This window comes from Panthera pardus, unplaced genomic scaffold, assembly GCF_024362965.1.
Source record: "Panthera pardus isolate Hobbes unplaced genomic scaffold, ASM2436296v1 HiC_scaffold_2, whole genome shotgun sequence".
NCBI lineage: Eukaryota > Metazoa > Chordata > Mammalia > Carnivora > Felidae > Panthera > Panthera pardus.
Window position 1 is genome coordinate 143,824,852 of NW_026526765.1, and position 23,661 is coordinate 143,848,512.

Here is a 23,661-nt window from a genome sequence, read left to right on the forward strand (position 1 = left end):
TGGATTTCAAGCTATATTACAAAGCTGTAGTCATCAAGAAAGTATGGTAGTGGCACAAAAACAGACACATAGATCAATGCAACAGAAGAGGAAACCCAGAAATGGACCCACAACTATATGGTCAACTCATCTTCAACAAAGCAGGAGAGAATATCCAATGGAATAAAGACAGTCTCTTCAGCAAGTGGAGCTGGGACAGCGACATGAAGAATGAACCTGGACCACTTTCTTACCCCAGGCACAAAACTAAACTCAAAATGGAGGAAAGACCTCAATGCAAGACTGGAAACCATCACGCCCCTAGAGGAAAACACAGGCATCAACCTCTTTGACCTTGGCTGCAGCAGCTTCTTACTAGACATGTTGCCGGAGGCCAGGGAAACAAAAGCAAACATGACCTACTGGGGCTTCATCAAGATAAAAAGCTTCTGTACGGCAAAGGAAACAATCAACAAAACTAAAAGTCTATGGAATGAGAGAAGGTATTTGCAAAACACGTATCTAATAAAGGGTTAGCATCCAAAACCTATAAAAAACGAATCAAACTCAACACCCCAAAAACAAATAGTCCAGTTAAGAAATGGGCAGAAGACATGAATAGACATTTCTCCAAAGAAGACCTACAGATGGCTAACAGGCACAGGAAAAGATACTCAACATCACTCATCATCAGGGAAATACAAATCAAAACCACAATGCAGGACACCTGGTTGGCTCAGTCGGTTAAGCATCAGACTCTTGATTTTGGCTCACATCATGATCTCACCATCATGGGATGGAGTCCTGGGTCCGGCTACATGTGGACAGCCCAGAGCCTACTTGGGATTCTCTCTCTCCCTTTCTCTCTGGCTTTCCCCAGTTCATGCTTCCTCTCTCTCAAAATAAAAACAATAAACAAAAACAAAAACCCACAATGGGACTGTCAACCTGTCAGAATGGCTAAAATTAACACAGGAAACAAGAAGTTGGTGAGGATGTGGAAAAAGGGGAACCATTTTACACTCTTGGTAGGAATGCAAACTGGTGTAGCCACTCTGGAAAACAGTATGGAGGTTCCTCAAAAAGTTAAAAATAGAACTACCCCAAGGGGCACCTCAGTGGCTCAGTCGGTTAAGTGTCTGACCTCGGCTCAGGTCATGATCTCGCAGTTTGTGGGTTCAAGCCCCACGTCGGGCTCTGGGATGACAGCTTGGAACCTGGAGCCTGCTTCAGATTCTGTGTCTCCCTGTCTCTCTGCCCTTCCCCTGTTCATGCTCTGTCTCCCTCAAAAATAAATAAACATTAAAAAAAAAATAGAACTACCCTAAGACCCAAAAATTGCACTACTAAGTATTTGCCCAAAGGATACAAAAATACAAGTTCGAATAGGCACATGTACCCCAATGTTTATAGCAAAATTACCAATAATGGCCAAACTGTGGAGAGAGCCCAAACATCCATCAACCGATGAATGGGTAAATTAGATGTGGTATGTGTGTGTGTGTGTGTGTGTGTGTAATTAGAAATAATATATTAATGATATTATTATATGTAATAAATATAAATAATATATTTATAAGTAATATGACATATAAAATAATATAAATAATATAATAATTATAAAATATATACAATTGAATATTACGCAGCCATCAAAAAGAATGAAATCTTGCCATTCACAATGATGTAGATGGGGCTACAGTGTATTATGCTAAGCAAAATCGGTCAGAGAAAGGCAAATATCATATTATTTCACTCATATGTGGAATTTAAGAAACAGACTGATGAACATAGGCAAAGGGAAAAAAATTGGGAGGCAAACTATAAGAGATGGTTAAATGTTGAGAACAAACTAAGGGTTGATGGAGGGAGGAGGTGGGGTATGGGCTACATGGCTGATGGGTATTAAGAAAGGCACTTGGGACGAGCACTGGGTGCTATATGTAACTGATGAATCACTCAATTCTACTCCTGAAGTCAATATTACACTGTATGTTAACTAACTAGAACTGAAATAAAATTTTGAAAAAAAAAAAATTGTCACATGCTCTATCAACTGAGCCAGCCAGGTGCCCCTCTTCTTGCACTTTAAAGATGTCATTTTCGGGGCGCCTGGGTGGCGCAGTCGGTTAAGCGTCCGACTTCAGCCAGGTCACGATCTCGCGGTCCGTGAGTTCGAGCCCCGCGTCAGGCTCTGGGCTGATGGCTCGGAGCCTGGAGCCTATTTCCGATTCTGTGTCTCCCTCTCTCTCTGCCCCTCCCCCGTTCATGCTCTGTCTCTCTCTGTCCCAAAAATAAATAAAAAACGTTGAAAAAAAAAATTTAAAAAAAAAAAAAAAAGATGTCATTTTCACATGTTCTTGAGAAGGCTGCTGTCACATTTAGCTTTATTTCTCTAGATGTAATGTATTATTTTTATGCTTAAAAAGTTTTTTTAAATGTTTATTTATTTTTGAGAGACAGAGACAGAGCACGAGTGGAGGAGGGGCAGAGAGAGAGACAACAGAATCTGAAGCAGGCTCCAGGCTCCGAGCTGTCAGCACAAAGCTCAATGCAGGGCTCAAACTTACGTACCGTGAGATCATGACCTGAGCCAAAGTCGGACACTTAACCAAGCCACCCAGGTGCCCCTATTTTTATGCTCCCTAACCTTCATTTATTCCTTTTTAATTTTCTTTCTTTCTTTGTGTAGATTCAAGTTTCTGACCAAACCATTTTCCTTCTCTCTGAAGAACTTATTTTAACATTTCTTGCAAGGGAGATCCACTGCCAACAAATTCCCTTAATTTTTGGTTGTCTGAGAAAGTCTTTCCTTTTCTCTTTTGAAGATACTTTCACAGCACACAGAATTCTAAATTGGTGTGGTGATTTTATTTTTGTCTTTCTCTCTCAACACTTCAAATATTTCTCTCCACTCTCTTGCTTGTGTGGCTTCTAAGGGTAAGGTGGGTGCAACTGTTATCTTTGTTCCTTTTTAGGTAAGCTTTCCCCCCCTTCAAGAATTTTTCTTACTTTTTGAAAATTCTGTAGGTTTAATATGATATGTGTAGCTATAGTTTTTCCTTTTTATGCTTTTTTTTTTTTTAATTTTTGCATTTATCTTGCTCTGTGTTTCTGAGTTTTGGATCTGTGGCTTGGTGTCTGACATTGATCTGGAGGAAATTCTCAATCATTATTGCTGTAATGCAGTAATGCAGCAATATCCAACAATGCTGTTGGATATTGTTGGATATTCCATTCCATTTAAAAAAAAAGTTTTTTTTAATGTTTATTTATTTTTGAGAGAGAGAGACAGAATGTGAGTGGGGGAGGGGCAGAGTGGAGGAGACACAGAATCCCAAGCAGGCTCCAGGCTCTGAGCTGTCAGCACAGAGCCCAGTGTAGGGCTCAAACCCATGAACTGCATGATCATGACCTGAGCCGAAGTTGGACTAACCAACTGAGCCACCCAGGCGTCCTTCTGTTCCATTTTTTACAGGCTTTTTTTTTTACCCTGGTTTTTCATCCTTAACGTTTTTATTCTCTCATCTTCAAGCTCAGAGATGATCTGTTCAGCTGTATCCAGTCTATTAATGCCTACTACTAGGCATTCTTCATTTTCATTGCTGTGAATTTAAAAATTTTTTTTAAATTACATTTATTTATTTTTGATAGAGAGAGACAGAGCACAAGTGGGGGAGGGGCAGAGAGAGAGGGAGACACAGAATCCGAAGCAGGCTCCAGGCTCCGAGCCGTCAGTGCAGAGCCTGACGTGGGGCTCAAATTCACGGATGGTGAGATCATGACCTGAGCTGCAGTCAGAGGCTCAACTGAGTGAGCCACTCAGGTGCCTCTCCATTACTGTGATTTTTAATTCCAGCATTTCTTTTTGCTTCTTAGAATTTCTACCTCGCTGCTTATATTACCCATCTATTCTTGCATGTTGTCTATTTTTTCTGTTAGAGCCCTTAATGTATTCATCATAGTTATTTTTTGGAGGGGGTGAGGGGAAGAGGCAGAGGATGAGGGAGAGAGAGAACCTCAAGCAGAGTTCCACACCCAGTGCAAAGCCTGATGTGGGGCTCGATCCCATGATTGTGAGAGCGTGACCTAAGCTGAGATCAAGAGTTGTACACTTAACCAACTGAGCCACCCTGGTGCCCCAATCATAGTTGCTTTAAATTTCCAACCCGATAATTCCAACATCTCTGCCATGTCTCAGTCTGATTCCACCTCTTGCTTTGTCTCTTCAAACTATTTTTTGCCTTTATAAGCCTTGTAACTTTTTGGTGAAAGTCTCATATGCTATATTGGGTAAAAGAAACTGTGGTAAATAGGTCTTTAGTTATGTGGTGGTAGGGAATGAGGAAAGGGGAAGCATTCTGTTCTACAATTAGGTCTCAGTCTTTTAGTGAGCCCGTGCCTATGACAGTGAACTTCACAAGAGTTTCTCAATGTTTTTCCCTCTTGGGTGGGACAGGATGGCTAGAGGGGACTGGAGTTGGGTACTTCCCTTCCCCCAACTTGTTTAGGCTCTAGGAAAACCCCATTAGATGAAGCTCTGATAAAATAGTTTTTTCTCAAGTGTAGGCCTGGTTAAGAACAGAATGTCCCGGCACATTTCAAAAATGTGTCCCTCCCCTCCTCATACCACATAAGCTTGAGGGATTTATTCCTCCAATATTCACCATGAGAACTCCTGGTAGGGCTCCTGGTGGTGAAACAGCTGAAGTGTGAAGGCTCCTCTCTGACTAGTCCCTCTGGAGTTTTGAACTCTCCAACTCATCCACACTGAGCCTTCGGCAATTCATCATTTACAGTTCAGGTATTCTACCTGGTAATGGTTCCCACAGAGCTTTGTGCGCATGGGTTTCTGCTCCAGTACACTGTGATTCTCTGAACCTGTCTTTCTCTCTGATGTGGGGGGCAGGGGTTTGCCCTATGACCTCACTTCTCTGACAGATCTAAGAAGAGTTGTTGATTTTTCAGTTAGTTCAGCTTTTTACTTATTAGGACTCAGTGACGGCTTCCAAAAGCCTTACATACCAAACCAGAAGGCTGGGTGTCTTTTAAGACACACCCTTTATTATTGGCTTTCAGCAATTTGATTATCATGTGCTTTGGTATGTTTTTGTTATGTTTTTTCAGTTTCATGCTCATTGAGTTTCTTGGATCTATGGGTTTCATGTTTTGCCGAATTTGAAAAGACATTGGTCACTTCTTCAAATTTTTTTTTCTGCTTCCTGCCACTTCCTCTCCTTCTGGGACTGCAATTACACATACGTTTGACTGTTTAATATTGCCATGCAGCTTGTGGACACTCTGTTCACTTTTTTTTCAAAATTTTTTCTCTATTTCACTTTGGATACATTTTTCTGTCTTTGGATTTATATTCTAAAACTCCAAGTATGCTGATCTTCCCTTTTGCAGTGTCTAATCTGCTCTAAAACCTACTCAGCATGTTTTTCATTTCAGATATTGTATTTTTCATTGTCTGAAGTTGCATTTAATTCTTTATTTCTTCCACTTCCCTTCTCGTTATGTCCATGTTTTTCTTTAATTACTTGAATAAACTGAACATATTTATCATAGCCATTTAACATCCTACTAATTCAATTATCTCTATTATTTTGAGTTCATCTTTATTGATGATTTTTCTCCCAATGTGGATTGCCTTGTTTCTTTATATGTAATTTTTTTGAGTTTATTTATTTGAGAGACAGCGTGTGCATACATGAGTAGAGGAGGGGCAGATAGAGAGCAAGAGAATCCCAAACAGGCTTGGTGCTGTCAGTGTAGAGCCCAACATGGGGCTCAGTCTCATAAACCATGGGATCATGAACCAAGCTGAAATCAAGAGTCAGACGCTGAACCAACTGAGTCACCCAGGCGCCCCTACGTGTATAGTAATTTTTAGTGGTTGCCCAGACATTGTCAGTTTAACACCGGTGAATGCTGAGTTTTGTTGCATTCCTTTAAATAGAGTTCAACATTTTCCGGCAGGCAGTTACTTTCACATTAAATTTGACCCCTTTGAAGTATTTTTTAAAAACTCTTTATAAAAGGGCCTAGAGGAGCCCTTATTCCCCACTTCTAAGACTTGCTCTTCTGATGTCTCTACTGAATGTTCTTCAACTCAACAGTGCCTCTTTGCTCTGGCTGCACATTAGGCAAACAATTCCTGGTCCTGTGTGAACCCTGGTAATTGTTTATTTTATAGTTTTCCCATAATTATACTACATTGGAAGTTGCTCTTGTCCAACTTTGTGGGATGTTTTCCACTTTGGTACTCATTATGTTCATGTTTCCCTTTAATTCCTTGAACAAACAGAGTATGCTCAGACTGGTAACCAACCAAAGACTCAAAAGATGCCTATGCATGCTTCTATAGCAATTAATCCTTCATGGACAGAAGTAGAAACAGCTGTATCTATGTTTCTTGGGGATGGAGGGAGATGCAGGAATCTTGTACCATGTTCTTGCTCTCAACTTCACATTTTTTCAAAGACTAAAGGGACCAAAAGTTGTTTCTGATAAATGTTGTCCAAAATATTTATGTCTTAAAGATTTAGACTTTATTATTAAAAAACAAGCTGTTTTCGACCATATCTAAATTGCCTGATAGCCAACATCAGCTCTCTGGCCCTTGCTCTACATAAAGCAGGGAATACCTGGTGAAGGGTATTAGTACTTGACTACCATAAACGATGCCGCTTTTAAAGTTATGTAAAATCTATTGCGTGCTCTATGCTTTGATGACTACAGCTTTGACTTTAACCTCTATAACGTAGTTGTGTCAATTCCCACCACCCCTTGACACTGAATGAAACAACAATGCCCATTCCTTCTCCTTGCCTCCTATCACTCCAAACAGAAACGCTCACAGGGGATATATTATTACAAAGACGTTTGACAGTATCTCCAAATGTTTCCTGGGTTATCCAACCCTTCTTATGTCAACAACCCAACACCCTGCTCTTTTCTGACCTGTGAACTGCTCTGGCTGGAACATATCAGGATTTTGGAAAGACAATCCACTGCCAGAGAGATCTCAGCAGCAATTCTTAAAGCCATTCTGTCCAATAAATGGCATAGGGCTGAATTCTGATAGCATACCCAGTCCTGATTTCTTTTCTGCTGAAGAGAGAAAAATTGGGGAAATCGTATTTTCTGAGATGAAATAGTGGAAAGGAAATAGATTATACATAATCACTTTAAATGTTGGTATCAGCAGGGCTGGAAAAAATCCCCTGGCTAAATCCCATGGTGAAAATCCCCTAATTTTGAGGGGATTAAATCAACTGAATAATTTTGGATGGGCAGATAATGGAAGTAACCATTCTGAAAGTTAAACTTCTCCAGGGAAGCAAACTTAATTTTTAAGTCTCTGGCAATAATTGCAAGTAGAATTTGGTATTTTTTAAGCTATGCAATGGGGACTGTTTCTTATGATACAATTTACATTTCTATAATCTTTGCATGCCAGGAGTGTTAACGTTTTATTCAAATCCAAATTCAGAGTTTAACTATTACTGGCTAGAGATCATTAGATAGTAATCTCCCCGTTTGCCTTATCAAAAAAGGACCCAGGCATGATTGGATCTGGTTGATATAAAAATCCCTATAAAAGATTTTTTTTTTCCATTTTCAACCCAGTGGCAAAGCTTTGAGAATGGCATTAATGTGTTTAGCAGAGGAGAGTGGACTATGGGGTCAGTTTCAAGCTATGAGAAGCACAAGCCTTTCTCATTTCTTTGGCTTACAACTTTCTGCCTGGTTTGGCATTAATTGGAGAGATATAAAGTTGGCAGAAGATACAGGCAGGAAGGAGAAACAAAAGACATCTCATTGAGCACATTACTAAAGCTTGTCCCTTAGCAACTGCTAGCGAGGCTCTCAAACATGCAGAAAAAGCTGTGACGAGACACTGGGAGCTCCTCCGGGGCAGAGATTTGGACTTCATTTTACCCCTGAGTTTACAGTGTCTAGTGCACTGCTGGACAGAGCAGGGGCTCAGCACATGTGATGTATCGTCAGTTGTGGAACCCAGGGGAGCCCCCCTCTCTGAGAAGAAATATGCCTCTCCCCCTTTCCTTGCTGAAATGGTGGTCAAGAGAAGCAAAATGGACCCAGATGGAGCTCCCCTTTTCAAAGACAAATCTTCCCAGACGGACTCATCCTTTACCATTATGGCCAAAATGTGAAGTCTTATTGTTTTTACCTGTCCTCGTGTCTTGGTTGTGAATTAGGGTATTTCCAGCAGAGGAATAGCCTGTGTTAATGTAGGGCATGAGACTGGATGGTATGTTTTTGAAACTGTTCTCTCTTTCTCTGTGTTTTGTTTCTCGTTTTGGCTGTGGAGAGTGAGTACAGAGGTCAGAGTGAATCATATTCCTTTGTTCGTGGCATATTATCATAACTGGTCTGTTTAGGTTTCTCTTGTTTTATTTATACATCTATCACTTTTTCCCGTAGACTGGCTTCTGGCTTATGACATACTAAGGCTCCCACTGATAACAGATAAACCCCGTAACAAAAAGCCACACCATTTTTCTTTCTAGAAGTCATTTGTATAGAGATATCTGAGGGGATAGCAGAGACCAACATTCTGGAGACAAAATGAAGAGAAGTGAACTGATCCTGTATAGCCACTTTATCTCCTCAGGCATTTGTTGATTTTGGCCAAAAAGCAGAATGAGAAAAATCAGAATTTTTTAGCCATCTCACAGGGCTAGAAACCTGCGTGACCTCACTACACTTCCAGTTTTTTCCCTAAAAACACCTGCCAAATTCTGAAGCTATACCGACTGTGAGCTTTAAAAAGCTAAGTAGAAAATCTGTGAAAAGCAGAATGGGCTTTGGGGTAGTCTCACAGTGATGAGAAGACAAAGGCTAGAGTTGCAGAGTTGTTACCAAGATGGGTGTACCTAGTGGCCACGTCAGGACAGACTTGGACGACTATACCCTAGAGCAGGGATGAACCAGAGGTAGACTGAGACTTGACAAAAATTGCAGCTAAGCATTTTCTTAGCTGAGTCTCTGACTAAGTCATCATTCCCCACTCTGTAAGCCTCATAAAGGAAATGGAGGATCAACTCTCGTGAAAGAAAACATAATTTGAAGCCTCTAAAAAGTTTAAAAATCCACAATGTCCAGTGGACAACAAAATAAAACTAAAGTTAAGGAGGAAAGAAATTAATAATCAAGAGATAAAACAGTTAGTAAAAGCAGACTGAGAAATGAACCAGAGAGGAAAAGTTTGCAGACAAGGTCTTGAAAATAAATAAGATTCACAGAAAAATAAAACAGAAAAATGGATAGAACTTCTGAATGGAAAAAGTGAATCACTGCAACAGAGAACTTGTATCTATATTTAAAAAGAATCAATACAACAGTGAGCACTGGGTGTTACATGTAAGTGATGAATCACTAAATTCTACTAAAACCAAGAGAACACTATATGTTAACTAACTAGAATTTAAAAACCTGAAACAATAAATAAATAAATAAACAAAAATAAAAAGAGTCAAACTGACATCCTAAACCTGCAAAATATGATTGAGGTTCTGCTTCTGGTTTAGAAGGAGTGTACTCCTAAAAACAAAAAACAAAAAACAAAAAAACCTATGCTCCTTCAAATAACAGCTATAACCCCTAGAAAAAAAAAATACAAAATGGGGAAAAATTACCTTAAGACTCTGGAGATTGAAAAACACAGGCTGGGGCGCCTGGGTGGCTCAGTCGGTTAAGCGGCCGACTCCGGCTCAGGTCATGATCTCACGGCCCGTGAGTTCGAACCCTGCGTCGGGCTCTGTGCTGACAGCTCAGAGCCTGGAGCCTGCTTCAGATTCTGTGTCTCCCTCTCTCTGACCCTCCCCTGTTCATGCTCTGTCTCTCCTTCTCTCAAAAATAAATAAAACGTTAAAAAAAATTAAAAAAAATAAAAAAGAAAAAGAAAAACACAGGCTAATTATGGAAGGGAGCTGAAATTTAGAAAAGTGATCGGCACAGAATGAGCGTCTTGTTTTTGTCACTACCCTGAAGGGAGCCACAGATGTGGTGGCAACAATGTCAGGTCACTAACGCTTTGGTAGGAAAATCCACCAGCTTATTGTCTGTCAGAAGCAGAGAAAGAAGCCTGGGACAAGGATAGCCATCAAAGAAGAAAAAGAGGGCATGTTAGAAAGGAGAAAGCCAGAGAGAATCCCATTGTAATTCTGTGTGTTAATTTAGCCCAAGTCTTTGACTGATTAATGCCTCATACACGCTGGGGAGAGCTGGAAGGAGCCCGTAGCTAAAACTTAAAGAACTAGATTCAGAAGGAAGCCACCACCCACCACAGGCCTAACAGTATGCAGCTTGATTATTAATTAGTATGATCCTCTATGTTTCACCTCTTAAAGTCAGAATGGGCTCAGAATCATGCCTCAAGTGGGGCTTTTGGGATTATCACAGGATCTCATCATTAGCAGGAGCCCATTGGGACTGTTTTATGGCTTTAGCTGCCACTATTTGGGGAAAGAGGGCTTAGGAATAGTTTTAGTCATTAATTCATTCCTCATTTCTCAACCCCCTACTGTATTTCACCACCATCTGGCTTTCTGTATTTATGAACAAGCCGATCTCTTACCCCAGCAGTACATAAATGTGAAGCGGATATCTGGGCTCCTTGAAACAAATATTTGAATTTCAGTTCCCAGACTGTGGGAGGGAGCTATCCCACTGAATCCTGGGACACGCATCATGATTTGGGTCCTGCCAGATCTCCAGTAGTAAGCACAGTGTCTGAACCAGGTAAGTGCTTGCTTTAATAAATGCTTGTGGAGTGGACCTAAAATTCATTTGCGATTTTTGGAGAAAAATTCAGTGATGTCACCCCAATTCTCCAAGGACATATTTTTTCCCGCTACCTGTCACCTGTAAAGGGTAAAACCTCTAAATCCTGTCTAGGAGTCCCTCAGGCTGTCTATCTATCTAGATAGACAGTGGCTATGTGGCTACCAGGACCTTCATATACTTCACACATGTAAAGTAGGAACACCAATTGTTTTTGATCCTTGTGTAGATTCTTTTTTTTTTTTTTTTAATGTTTATTTATTTTTGAGACAGAGAGAGACAGAACATGAACGGGGGAGGGTCAGAGAGAGAGGGAGACACAGAATCTGAAACAGGCTCCGGGCTCTGAGCTGTCAGCACAGAGCCCGACGCGGGGCTTGAACTCACGGACCGTGAGATCATGACCTGAGCCGAAGTCGGCCGCCTAACCAACTGAGCCACCCAGGTGCCCCAATCCTTGTGTAGATTCTTGCTGGAATCAGCACTGACTGTGTTCCTGGGCTCAGGCCACATTTACTTTCCAACAAATGGACAATAGTATGTACTGACCAAGAAGTTATGCCTACTGGGAAGATTTTCCTGCCTTTCCATCTTTCAAGGCACCTTGAGTGGGACCAGGATACTGCCGCTCAACTTTCCAGTGTTTCCAGCTGCCAACATTTCAGGCACAACCATCTGTAATTACACCTGAATTTAAAATTCTCCCCCTCAGGTAGCTGGTCTCATAAACATTACTTCTACCCCATAATGGAATGCTTCTTAGCTGGCTCATCATTACAGACAGGGAGAGAAGATAGCATTCATGCTGGGGTGGTTTGGATCATATGGTCGCTTAGCGCCGCATGTCCAACATTCACCAGAGCCAAGCAAAGAGCCGAGAGCTACATCTAAAAGGAGAGCAGTTGCCTGTCAAAGGCTTTTTGCTCCAGAGTCTTACTGGCCACGCCGACTTTATATGACATTCAAGTTGCTACAGATACCAAAAGCTCTTGGAATCTGCTGGGTCACTAGCACTGGTTTCTAGACTCACTGGAGTGCCCTTTCTTTCCTTAGGACCTACTCGAACCTTGCAGCTTTTTAAACATCACATGGTTGGTGTGCCTGGGTGGCTCAGTCGGTTGAGCATCTGGCTTTGGCTCAGGTCATGATCTCATAATGCGTGAGTTCCAGCTCTGCTTCAGATCTTCTGTCTCCTTCTCTCTCTGCCCCTGCTCCGCCTGCACTTGTTCTCTCCTGCTCGCTCTCTTGCTCGCTCTCTCAAAAATAAAGAAAACACTAAGTGAATAAAAATCCCCTGGCAAGTGAAGGCTAGATTATTCATTAAGCAGAAAAAAACATGTGCTCAGGGGAGAAAGAGGGACAGACAGACAAAGAGAGGGATACTGATGGATTCACCTTTAATGAACTTATTGCAATTTTTGAAATATGAAAATCTAGAAACTTTTAATTTTAGCAAACTAATTCTGTCTTTCATAAAGTGGAATTTTATTTTCGATTACTTAGTAGGCTAGCAAAATATTTTCACTTACTAGATCATCAAAAGATCTTAATCAGGTTATTGCTAAATGGGCAAAGCTGCCACTCCAACAAGAAAAATTCTGCCTGTAGAATCCAAATGAGCCCACCAAGCATGATGTGCTCTCTTCAACGTAACAGGACCTAAGGTTCATCAACTTGTTTGGTAGGTACCTGACCACTAACCAGATCCCTATGTATTTCACTGAGGTGTAAACTCCCTATATTTTCACGGATATAGCTCTTTCCCACTGACACAAACATCTTTCCAATTTTTCAGGCTGCAAGCAGTCTAGTTAAGGGTTCAAAACTCCTCTATGATCTACTCCAATGTGCTGAGCAAGTATTTTCTGTGCATAAGATCACGTGAGAAAAAGTTTAGGAGGCACTGAGGTAAGTAACGTATGTTAACAGTCATGTGTGGTCAAAAGAGTTCTTAACATTTCCCTGGAGGCTATATTGAATTTTGCTCTAGCATGCTCTTCCCAGGGAACGCTATCTTTTTCTTTAAAAAAAAATTTTTAAGTTTATTTATTTATTTGAGAGAGTGAGAGAGAGACACAGAGAGAGGGAGCAGGGGAAGGGAAGAGAGAGAAGGAGAGAGAGAATCCCAGGGAGGCTCCATGCCGCCAGTACAGAGCTCAATCTCACAAACCATGAGATCATGACCTGAGCTGAAACCAAGAGTCAGATGCTTCACCAACTAAACCACCCAGGCACCCCCAAAACTACCTATTTCTGAAAACATATCCTGATTCTTGTTAGAAGTTTCTAGAAAATGCTTTATAATAGCTTACCTAATTGCTAGGAAAAGTCTAAGCTTTGTGCCTATTTGTCCACCACTGGCGTCACCACTCCCCTGGGCATAGTCATCAGGTCTGAAGCACAGGAAAGATTCATCAGGCTTTAGAAAGCTTGCCCCAGTAACTTAAAGCTTTGAATGATGAAGAATGACACTTAAGTAGAAAGGAAATCTTAATATGCTTCCTAAAATGTCTAATCATGCAGCCTGTGTTTTGGACCCAAAGTGTCTTGCCATTTGACCCTGAGAGGCAAGAGGGCGGGGAGAGTGATTTTATCTAGAACAGTACCTAGAGCCACAACATTTATGGAATGCTTGATCCAGTTATGAGCAGACTTTTGGCCTTTTTGTCCTGGGATGCACTCCCTGGGTCTCTAAGGAGGTGGCTCAGTTTTCAGTTACCTCACCAGCACTGACACAGAAAAAAATTTTATTATTATTTCTATTTTCTATTTTCTCATGCAAAGAATTACAGTGTATGTGTGGGTGTGTGGGGGGTGGGGATGGGGTGGGGGTAAGAGCACAGTGAGAGTCACAGCTAAAGGAAAACAGCCACATAAGTGACTGCATATGTTCCTGTTCAAAATGTGACCTCCTGAGGTTGGGAGAACATAGTCACAAGGGCCTTCCCACCCCTCTGTGTGAGTCCTACAATACAGGTAGGGCCTGGTGACCTCATGAAGGTCATAGAAAGTAGATACTGAAGTCCCATTTCTTCCTCCTGGCTTCCCTCACTGGAGGGGGGCTGGGAAGGTGTTAGGATAAACACTTTCTCTTAAAGTGGTACCTTTTTAAGCCCCAGACACTGTCACTTGGTTACAAGGTGGTGGTTCTTTTATGTATTGGTCCTCCTCAACAGCAGGACCTGGTCAGCCCTGGTTACTTTTTCTTACAGAGAACAAGCCCCAGAATCCTTTTGGCATACAGATGAGAGCTAATAATCTTTACAACTATTAGGCTGCACCTACCTCAGTTTTCCCTGCTAGGTTATGGGAGCCCCTGACTTCTATAGAGTGGAATAAACCTCTGTGAGGCCATGAGTACAGCTACCTAAACCCCTTCTGTCAAAAGTCAGTGAGACACATCTCCCCGGGCTAAGTGCTCAGGTGAAGCGTATGCTTTACTGCTTTTTGTCTAAAATAGAAAATTCCAGAAGGCCTTTCATCCTAAAATCCCTCTGCGTAGACATTAGGGTTACTCATTTCAATGTAATTTATTAAAATTTCAATGTTTTTAGCTTCAGATATAGAAAGCAGAAGTCCTGCACTAGGGTAGCCAAGTGAGGCACTGACCTCAGTAACAAAATTTAAGGGGAAGCTGCAATCAAGATATATAATATTTAATGCAATTTTCAAAAATTCAAAAGTAATACAGTGTTTTCACAATGAAGAAAATATCAAAATTTTAAATAAAGATAAGATCAGCAATAGTGTCATTCTGAGCGCTACTGAAACCTGAGGCAAATAAAAAATTCGGCAATGTTTCGTTCATCACAGACACGTGATGAACCTTCACACTGTACAAGAGATAAAGTAATGATCAGAGACAGACTCAACTATGACACGGATGTTGGAACTATCACACAGGATACTGAAAACAGTTATGATTAACAATATTAAATGCTATAATGAAAAAGGTAAACAATATACAAAGTCAGATAGGTTATTTCAACAGAGAAATGTAAACCATAAGAAAGAATAAATGGAAATGTAGGAAATAAAAAACACAGTAAAGAGATAAAGAATGCCTCTAATAGGCTCATCAGTACAAATAACACAGACGATGGAGAAAAAAAAATATCAGTAAACTTGAAGAAGAGTCAGTAGAATTTATGCAAATTGAAAGCAAAAAGGAAAGAGATTAGAAAAAAAAAGAATTAGAAAACACATCAAAGAGATGTGGAACACTATCAAATGGCCTGACATGTGCAAAATTAGAATCCCTAGGAAAGTAGAGAATGGACTCAAATAAATACTTGAAGAAACAATGGCTGGAAAATTTCCAAAATTAATGACAGACACCAAACCCAGATCCAAGAAACTCAGAGAACACCAAGAAGGATTAAAACAAAAACAACCCAAAAAACCTAGGTCAACATATCACAGCAAACTGCTGAGAACCAAAGACAAAAAGAAAATCTTGAAGGCAGTCAGAAAAAAAAAAAAGACACATTATCAATAAGAGAACAAGTATAAAAATTAGAGTCAATGTCTTAGCAGTAGCCATCCAAGCAAGAAGACAAGAAGAGAGATCTTAAATGGGCTGAAAGAAAAACACTGTCAACCTAGAATGCTATATGAAGTGGAAATATCCTTTTACATGGAGGAGAAATAAAGATTCTCTCAGACAAAACAAAAACTGGGGAACTGAGGGAATTCACTGCCTTCTACAAAAAAATGTTCCATCAAGTTCTTCAGGGAGAATAAAGATGACAGAGGTCAGAAACTTACTTTTATACAAAAAAATGAAGAGAAAATGAAATGTTTGACCTTGCTTAATTTTAAACTGTTCTACAAGACAACTGACAATTTAGAGCAAAATAGGAACAACGTATTATGTACTTATATCTTATCTAGAAGTAAAACATATAACAACAATAGCACAAATGATGAATGGGAGGCATTGCTCGTATGTTAGAAGGTCCTTAAACCACACATAAATTACTATAAGATGATTTGACTGTAGATTCAGATTACTTTAAAAATGTATATTGTAGAGGTGCCTGGGTGGTTCAGTTGGGTAAGCATCTGACTTGATTTTGGCTCAGGTTATAATCTCACGGTTTGTGAATTCAAGCCCTTTGTCAGGGTCTGCATTGACAGTGCAGAGTGTGCTTGGGATTCTCTCCCTGTTTCTCTCTTGGCTCCTCCTCTACTCATGAACATGCTCTCTCTCTCTCTCTCTCTCTCTCTCTCTCTCTCTCTCTCTCTCAAAAATAAACAAACATGAAAAAAGTATATATAGTAGGACGCCTGGGTGGCTCAGTAGGTTAAGTGTCAGACTTTGGCTCAGGTCATGATCTCATGGCTGGTGGGTTCAAGCCCTGTATCAGACTCTGTGCTGACAGCTCAGAGTCTGGAGCCAGCTTCAGATTGTGTCTCTGTCTCTCTCAGCCCTTCCACCATTCATTCTCTGTCTCTCTATCTCTTTCAAAAATAAATAAACATGAAAAAAAAATTTTTAATGTGTACTGTAAACCCAAGGAAAACCACTAAAATTCTACATAAATAAGTCAATAGAGCAGATAAAATGGAATAAAAAAACGCACAGTTAAATACAGAGAAGAAGTTAAATACAGAAGAAAAAGAAATAAAGAACAAATTATTTTAATCCAACAACATCAGTGATCACAATAAATGTGAGTCCCCTAAAAACATTAGCTAAAGGACAGAGAATGTCAGATGCGGGGGCGGGTGGAAAAGCATACCCAAACTTATGACCTCAATAAGAAACCCACTTTAAATATAAAGATACAGATACATTAAAAGTAAACAATGGAGAAAGACATATGATAAACATTAAACAACAAAGAAGCTGGATTATATTAGCTATTTCAATTTCAGATGAAGTACACTTTGCAACAAGGAATGAAATCAGAGATAAAGAGGAGGTCTACATAATGATAAAGGGGTCAATTCTTCAAGATGACACAACAATCCTAAATGTGTATGTGCTTAATCTCAGAGTTTTCAAAACAAATAAGGTAAAAACTGATAGACCTGAGGGAAGAAATATGCAAATCCACAATTGTAGTTGGAAACTTCAACACTCCTCCCTTGGTAACTGAGAGAACAAGTATGCAGAAATCATAAGAGTATCTGATCTAAACAACTATCAACCAACTTGTCCTATATGACATTTATAGGACATTCCATTCAGTAATGAAAAATGCACATTCTTCTCAAATGCAGAATATTCTCCAAGATAGCCAATCTTGGAGATTGGCCACAAGTTTTGTGGCCTATCAGATTTTTATATACTTATACAAGAATAGAAAACATCCAAAGTATATTTGTGGCCCATGCCAGAATTCAGCTAAAAAATAATAACAAAAAAAATTGGGGGGGAAGCCCCAAATGTATGAAAAATTAAACATTACACTCCTGAATAATCCAGAGGTGAAAAAGGAATTCCTAAGGAAAATGTGAAAAATTTAAATTGAATGAAAATCAAAACAAAATGTGTCAAATTTGTGAGATACAGTTAATGCAGTGCTTACAGAGAAATATATAGCATTATATGCTTATGTATTATGAAACAGCATCTACAAGGACTAACCTAACCTTTCATCTTAAGGAGCAAGAGAAAGACAAACAGATTATATCTGAAGAGGTAGAGAAAAGAAAAATACTAATAAATATTAGTGTAGAAATCAATGAGATTGAAAACAGAAAAATAATAGAGAAAACATATTAAAAGCAGGGTTTTTAAAAAGATCTATAAAGTTGATAAGCTTTCATCTTCAGATGAAGTGATATGATATGAGATATGAATATGATATCATCTGAAGATCAAGATATGATATCATCTGAAGATCTGATGATCAAGAAAAAGACGAGATGACATAAATTACCAGTGTTAGAAATAAAAGCTGAATATCCACTGCAGACCCTACAGATATTGAACACCTGCCAAGGAATTCTTACGAATAACATTATGGCCATCAATTCAACAGTTTGGAGGAAATGGACAAGTCCTTTAAAGAAGAAATGAGCAAAGTTGACTTAAAGACAATTCAAAAACATAAAGTAACTAAGTGTGTCATTAAATCGTTTGCCACAAATGAAACTCACATGGCTTTATGGTCAAGTCTAACAACACTAAAAAAAAATGATAATCCAGCACAATATATAGTGATAAATTTGGATTGAGTCCCAGGAATATAAGTGTGGTTGAATATTCAAAAATCAGTCTGTGTCATCCATCATATTAATAGAATAAGGGAACAACAAAAACATTTTCCTCTTGTCAAAATTCAACACTCCATCATGATAAAAAGTCCCCGCAATCTAAGAACTTTCTCAGTCTCATGGAGACATACCCCAAAAACTTAAAAAAGACTTGTGATGGGGATTAAGGAGGGCACTTGTGATGAGCCCTGGATGATGTATGCAAGTGCTAAATCACTATACTGTACATCTGAAACTAATATAATACTGTATGTTAACTAACTAGAATTACAACAACAACAACAAAAAGCCTTGCTTTCCTTCTAAGATAGGGAACACAGCAATATTATTTGTTCTCATCACTTCGATTTAATACTATCCCGAGGGGCCCTCTTAGTGCAATGAGAAAAAAATTGCATAGATGTAAGAAACGAAGAAGTAAAATCATCATTTTCCTCAGACTGCATGATCCCAGGGGAAGAAAATCCAAAGGGACCCTCAAAAAGCTACCAGAATTAAGAAATGAGTTTATCAAGTTCACAGGAAACAAGATTAAAATACAAATGTCAGTTGTATTTTTAGACACTAGCAGTGAACAATTAGAAGGTAAAATATAAAAAATGCCATTTTACATAGCATTAAAAACGGAAACCCCACGAGATAAATGTAATAAAAAACAAGTATAAGACTTGTGCACTGAAAATGACAAAACATTGTTGAGAGAAATTAAATAATTAAACAACTGGAAATTCACTGTTAAGATGTGAATTCTTTCCAAATTGATCTATAGATTAAATGCAGTCTCAGTCAAAATTACATAGGCTTTTTTTTTCCTTTCCAACTGAGAAGTTAATTCTAAAATTTAGAAAGAAATACAAAGGATCTAGAATATCCTAATCAATCTTGAAAAATTATAATGAAGTTTACTTCATGATCACTATATAGCTAAAGTTATTAAATAGTGTAGGTTCAGTGTAAGGATATGGGACCATGTAAGGAGTCCAAAATAGACCCTCATAACCAATGGTCAAATGATACTGACAAAGGTACCAAGATGATTCAGGAAAAGATGCTCTTTTCAATGACAATGCCAGCTAACTGGTTATCTATTTAGAAAAAAAAAAAAATGGACCTTGGCCTTTACCTCACACCCTTTATCAAAATTACTTCTTTAAAACATTTTTAAATTTATTTCCAAGAGACAGAGTGTGAGCAGGGAGGGGCAGAGAAAGAGGGAGGGAGACACAGACTTGGAAGCAGGCTCCAGGCTCTGAACTGTCAGCACAGAGCCCGACACGGGCCTCGAACCCATGAACCAGGAGATCATGACCTGAGCCGAAGTCGGACACCTAACCAAGTGAGCCACCTAGGCGCTCCATAAATTACTTTAAAATGAATTATAATTTGGGGCACCTGGGTGGCTCAGTAGGTTGAGCGACTGACTTTGGCTCAGGTCATGATCTCACAGTTTGTGGGTTAGAGCCCCATATCAGGCTGTGTGCTGGCAGCTGGGAGCCCAGAGCCTGCTTAGGATTCTGTGTCTCCCTCTCTCTCTGCCCCTCCCCGACTCATGCTCTGTCTCTCTCTGTCTCAGAAATAAATAAACATTAAAAAAAATTTTTTTTGAAAAAAACAATAAAAATAAAAAAATAAAATGAATTATAGTTTTAGCTTTTATGTTTAAAAACAAATACAGGAAAAAAAATGTGTGTGAATGTGAGGAAGGAAAAGATTTCTTAGGACACGGAGAGCATGAACCACAACAGAAAAGAATTGCTAAGAGTAGACTTTTTCAAAATTAAACACTCTGCTTTTACAAGGCAAGCCACTGACAAGGAAAAATATATACAGTAAATATAACTGATAGTGGAGTTATTTCCAGAAAATATAAAGAACTGTTATAAATCAACATTAAGAAGACAATCAGCATGATAAAAAAAAAAAAAGCAATATATGTGAAAGGACAGTTCTCAAGATATATGGATGGCCAAGAAGCACAGAGAAATTGCTCAATAGCATTAGTCATCACGGAAGTGCAAATTAAAACCACTACCCCCATCTAGAAAAGCTAAAATTGGAAAGACTGACAATACCAAGTGTCGGACGATGTGAATCAGTAAGAGCCTTCATAGATGAATGGTGGGAACATAACGTGCTACAACTACTTTGGAAAACAGTTTGGCAACTTCTTAGAAGTTAAATATTTTCCATACAACTCATTACTTCCCAGGCATTTCCATAAGAAAAATCAAAACGAAAGACAGACACAAATGTTCAGATCGGCTTAACTCATAATAGACCCCAAACTGGAAATAATCCAAGGACCCATCAACTGACGAACAGATAAACGTTTTGCGGCCTAAGCATTCTATGGCATATTCTTCAGCTATAAAAAGGAACAAATATTGCATATAAATACGTCTTAAAAATATGGTGAACAAATGAAGCCATAGTATACACACTGTATAGTTCCCATTTACATAAGATTCTAGGATAGGCAAAACCAATCTACAAAGACAGGAAATAAATCAGTGGTTGCCTGGGGCCACAGCTGGAAGATACTGAGTGCAAAGGAATACATGGGATCTCTTAGGAGGTGAAAATGTTCTGTATCTTAACTGTGATGGTGATTACGTGATTCCATCTATATGTGTGTCAAAACTTAGTGAAATGTATAAATAAAAATGAGTATACTTCTTTGTATGTAAACTGAATCTCAACATATGTAAGCAAAAATAAAAAATAAATTCTAGGTTTTGGTGTCTGTCTTCGTTATTTTTTAAAGTTTATTTATTTTGACAGAATGACAGAGAGAGTGGTGGTGGCAGTGGGGGGGTGGGGCAGAGAGAGGGAGAGAGAAAATCCCCAGCAGGCTCTGCACTGTCAGCACAGAGCCCGACGTGGGGCTCAAACTCACAAACGGTGAGATGATGACCTGAGCTGAGATCGAGTTGGATGCTTCACCGACGGAGCCACCCAGGCACCCCAGTTTTTGTTTTGTTTTGTTTTGTTTAGTTTGCAGAGAGACAGCCGGGGCTTGTGCATCTGGGTGATGCATGGTAATGGAACAAGGTCTGCCAACGCCTTGGGACTGCTTTCCTTCAAACACAGTGACATCCCAGCTCTAGGAGTCCACTATTCTGAATGTCTCTGTTTACAGCACCCTATGCTAGGTGCTAGGAGAGTGTGACGAGGTGGTAGCTAACCAGCTAGAGCTGCTGTACTCCCAGAGTCTAGCACAGTGCCTCTTGGATGGACGAGTAAGACATGGGTAAAAGAAGCATATTTCCAGAGGAAACCTCAGATCTTAGAATGGTACCAATGCAAAGACTGAGAGAGGGGGCTGGGGGAGGGAGCCATGCAGTGGCTTCAAAGAAAACCATCAGGCCAGGAAGTGCCTCAGTACTGGCTCTTAGAGCAAGCCCCGGCCAGGGAGTGCACAGCCTAAGCCTTTCCAAATCCTAGCAGCGTCCTTCTTCGTTGACTTCACTGGGCCAGGTCAACAGAGCCATCCTCACTGGAGCAGATTTCCCAGTGAGAGATTTTATGTCCATGCACCTGCAACCCTCAAATAAGGTGCATCTCCAGTCAGGGCCAGCCTGCAAAGTGCAGCTCTCGTTTTACCGGAACCCCTTGTGGAGCATCTGGCCTCTCCCAGGCCACTCCCAGGCAGGCTTATTTTCTCTGCACCCAGTGCCTCTTGCTTCCCGCCATAGAAGCGTATGCACATCCCAAATCAATTAATCAGCATGGGCTTCTTCCCAATGACAGCCAACAAAGACATTCTAAACATGGCTTGACTTAGCGCACACAGCTCTTGCTACATCCACACTCCCCCTTGGCTCATATTGTGACCCATCTGTTGATGAGAAATTAACGACACACAGTGTGTCACATATGCCCATACGTTTATTGTAGGATTCAAGCTAGAAGTCATGCTTTTGGGAAAGCTGCAGAGAAGTGTGTGGAACAGGCTGTGTTGGCTCTCTTCCATTAAGTAAGATGGGCCTCGGCTCCCTGGGAAACATCTGATCGGAAATAGCAAAATGTCCTGCTAAGTAAACCAACATGATAAAGGAAAATTATGAGCACGATGAAGCCACAGACATTAGAGACGAGTGATAGAGGGGAGTTATGTGAGGGTGTGGGGTCACCAGTGATGCTTTGAGGAGGGTAGGGCAGGGAGGACTGTGCTTTGCCCCACAAGCCTGGGATGCTGGGAGTTAACAAGTGCTCAATTACCTTAATGATCATGAAACCCAAAGTTCAACATATATTTAAAATAAATTTTTGTTCAAGGTATATTCATTTTTCAGAAACAGAGACAGAGCGTGAACGGGGGAGGGGCAGAGAAAGAGGGAGACACAGAATCCGAAGCAGGCTCCAGGCTCTGAGCTGTCAGCACAGAGCCCAACGCGGGGCTGGAACTCACAGACTGTGAGATCATGACCTGGTCTGAAGTCGGACACTTAACTGACTGAGCCACCCAGGTGCCCCAAAATTCAACATATTTGACAGACTTCTAACTGCTTTCCCAAAGGTAATAGCATTGGCAGAGGAATTTCTTGGATTCCCCAAAAGACTCTTTTGAATACTAGGTAAGGGATAACTATGTTTTGGGGTATTTTCCCCCACTTTCGGAGATGGCAGTTTCTATCACCACCTCTTTCTGCCCAACTTGAAGAAGCAATACAATGTAATTAACGGTAATGATTTGGACTGAGGATCATGAGACTAGCTTTCTTCTTTTTATTTTTATTTAAAAAAAATTTAACATTTATTTATTGTTGAGAGGCAAAGAGAGACAGAGCACAAGCAGGGGAGGGGCAGAGAGAGAGGGAGACACAGAATCCGAAGCAGGCTCCAGGCTCTGAGCTGTTAGCACAGAGCCCGACGTGGGGCTTGAACCCACAAACCGTGAGATCATGACCTGAGCCAAAGTTGGATGCTTAACCGACTGAGCCACCCAGGCACCCCATGAGACTAGCTTTCTATTCCTGGTGCTGCCCATTAGAGGCCAAATGACCTTAGATAAGTCACTTATTTTCTCTGAACCTCACAAGTGGTTAGACCACACGTGGAATTTCCCTAGCTCCTTCTGAATCTTTCCATGTTGTATCCAGAATGCTCCTTTAGCTTGTCTTCTAGTAACAACAATTTACTTGGCCTCCCAGTGGAAGGCCAATGCTGTTGCTCCCACCTGGCATTTGATCAACTTCACTAGTGCAAGAAGACCTAACAATTGTAAATATTTAGGCACCCAACATGAAAGAACCCAAATATATAAAACAATAACAAACATAAAGGAACTCATCGAAATAATATGATAATAGTAGGGGACTTTAACTCTCCACTCACAGCAATGGACAGATCATCTAAACAAAAAATAAACAACGATCAACTTTACTGAACAAATGAATGAAAAATCACATACATAAATGAATTCCTGACTCCTTCCTGCACACTGGCTTTCTCTGTAGGCTGCTATCACTTCCAATCAAACAGGAGTGTAAAAATTAATTTAAATTATGCTCCGTTACTCAGTCCTTATTCAGGACCTTCTATGTACCAGGCATCAAAGTAGGAAATGCTTGCACTGGTCAAAGACATACGAAAAGATCCCTGCCCGTAAGAAACTCCACGTCCTTTGCTTTGTTTGCG

General features: G+C 40.1%; 1 protein-coding gene across 2 annotated transcripts in view; it reads right to left on the reverse strand.

Moving 5' to 3' along the window:
- COMMD10 (COMM domain containing 10) overlaps window positions 1-23,661 on the reverse strand; it is a 275,231-nt gene that overhangs the window by 18,286 nt on the left and 233,284 nt on the right. The window lies entirely within an intron of this gene.